Raw genomic sequence first — 1983 nt, forward strand, 5'->3', positions numbered from 1 at the left:
GGTTCTCACGGTCTCTTCGCTTGCAGATTTCTTATATTTTTTCTTCTACCCTGAAGATGGAGGCGATACGTTCCTCCGAAACGTCGGTTAACACCACATATACACGGTGCCAAATCCCAGAAAACTGCTTTCTTCAACATATTAATTGTAACAATTTATCATCGTCACAGACTTTTAGATCTTATTAGCAGATTTAATCCTCTAATTAATATCAAATCCACTGTACCCTGTTGCACTCAATGAAACACATACTGTACACACAAGTATCTATCTCACTGAAATTTATAAAATACGATTAAATTTGTAACAATAATGTCTAGATCGTCCTACAGTTCATATGTAAAACGTACCTCAAATCAGACTCCTCACCAAACACAAATCGTACCTACCATCATGCATACTCGTACACGTCTAGGACACATCAAGTCATAACACATCATTAGACCGGTAGCAGTAATGTAGAAAAGTTTCTGAGTATCCATATTTTTTGCACTCACACAATTAAATCACCTGGATCCAATGCTGCCATCCACAGGCAGGCTGACGTCTTGTCTTTCAGGGCTCCCATGCGCACTAACTTCCCTTTACAGAACAAAATTTATCAGCCTCATAATATACCTACACGAATCGATTATCGGAGAGAATATTTCCCTATATAACCTGCTAATACGATGTTTAGAAGCATTTTCTACATATTCGTTATTTAGAAAAAGGGAAACCGCTTTGTGATACCTCAATTCTGTGTGGGCTACGCCTCTCAGAAGTTTCACAGTTCAATTAGTCTGTCAATCAGTACCCGATGTTCTCGAAGTCTGATGTGAACCCTATTCAATTACTGCCAAAATTACTGGGTTTTCGGACTTTCTCCATCGTCCTATATTCTAAAAATTAGAAAATGCAATGTTTTGGAAACTGGATCTGTTTCCGTCTTCTGGTGAGGGGGGAGACAACGTGTTGGTATCCTAAGAAAGAGCAAACCTCAATCACTGGATTGCCAAGCCCGGTGAGGTACCTATTATTTTACTGTATTAAGTAACAACTGCGTGGTGGAGGTCGAAAGTCTAGAGATGGGAGCGATAGTTGAGCCACTTCCGGTGGGATATCGGACAAGACCACTGCACATCCCAGCGTCGCTACATCAGACTTGCATTTATCATTTCCTTCTTTTCCCAATATTGTCAATAATAAAAAGCACTGGAGCTTTTTTATATTATCGAAAATTTTCCACCAGACTTAACACCACTGGATTTTTTCCTGTGGGGTTATGTCAAGAGCAGTGTGTTCCGAACACCAGTTAACGGACTTGATGACCTGAAGACCCGAATCAGGAATGCGATCTCGGCTGTTCCAGCGGACATGCTCCACAGAACATGGCAAGAGCTCGAATATCGTCTGGACGTTCTCCGTGCTACCAAGGGAACCCACATCGAGGTCTACTGACGTCAGTAAAAATCTTCCAGAATTTCACTATGATCTGCAGCAAACCGCATGTGGCTAACTCAATCTGTTTGCGCTCTACAATTTTTCAAAACACTGAAGGGACTTTGTGGACATACTGTATATCTATAGATCTAACTTTCATACCTGAACCAGCAGTGTGGAGTGTGTGCAGCAGAGTCCTTCACGAGGCAGTAAAAAATTTCCCCGCCTCTTATGAAACTCGAAGGCTCAATTCATGTTCACAAAAGCCTCGTCATTGAAAATTGTCCTGAACCAAATATATCTACTCCACAATATCACATCCTATTAATCTACGTAAAATTAATTTTAATATTATCCTCTCACATTCACCTAGATCTTTCAAGTAGTCTATTCCTTTCAGGTTCCAAGGTTAAAATTCTTTAAGCATGTCTCCTCTTTCCTTCCCCTATGCCCATCATCATCGCCACAATATTATTTGGCGAAGAGTAAAAAGGACGAAATATTTTATCATTATGTATTATACATTTATACATTCGCCTGTTTTAGATACATATATAGCAG

At 39.9% G+C, this 1983-nt stretch overlaps 1 protein-coding gene across 3 annotated transcripts in view; it reads left to right on the plus strand.

Moving 5' to 3' along the window:
* Window positions 1-1983, plus strand: part of LOC111868803 (kinesin-like protein KIF19) — a 59042-nt gene that overhangs the window by 10215 nt on the left and 46844 nt on the right. The window lies entirely within an intron of this gene.

This window comes from Cryptotermes secundus, unplaced genomic scaffold, assembly GCF_002891405.2.
Source record: "Cryptotermes secundus unplaced genomic scaffold, Csec_1.0 scaffold257, whole genome shotgun sequence".
Classification (NCBI taxonomy): Eukaryota; Metazoa; Arthropoda; class Insecta; order Blattodea; family Kalotermitidae; genus Cryptotermes; species Cryptotermes secundus.